Here is a 346-nt window from a genome sequence, read left to right on the forward strand (position 1 = left end):
CGCGAGCTGTTTGAAATTGGTTACACTTCGAGTGCCGGACCCTGTAAGAAAGGGCGACAAGAACAACATGAAAAGTTTTCGAAATGTGGTGCTTAGGGGCGGATGGAAAAGATAAAGTGGACACAAAATAACAAATGAAGTCTGAGAAGCGTGGGCGAAGAAAGGACTCTACTGAGTACAATCCTAAAAAGAAAGGAAACTGGATCGGATTCCTTATGCAGAAAGAGTGCCTGCCCTGCACGACGTCGTCGAGGGTAAAATAGGAGGACTGAAGGAATAGGAAGAAGAAGAATGCAAATGATTGACGACTTACGCGAGAAGAGAAAATACAGGGAACTGAAAGCCG

The sequence above is a fragment of the Ctenocephalides felis genome, unplaced genomic scaffold, assembly GCF_003426905.1.
Source record: "Ctenocephalides felis isolate EL2017-DRISC unplaced genomic scaffold, ASM342690v1 CF-g0.4_SCAFFOLD_01886, whole genome shotgun sequence".
Classification (NCBI taxonomy): Eukaryota; Metazoa; Arthropoda; class Insecta; order Siphonaptera; family Pulicidae; genus Ctenocephalides; species Ctenocephalides felis.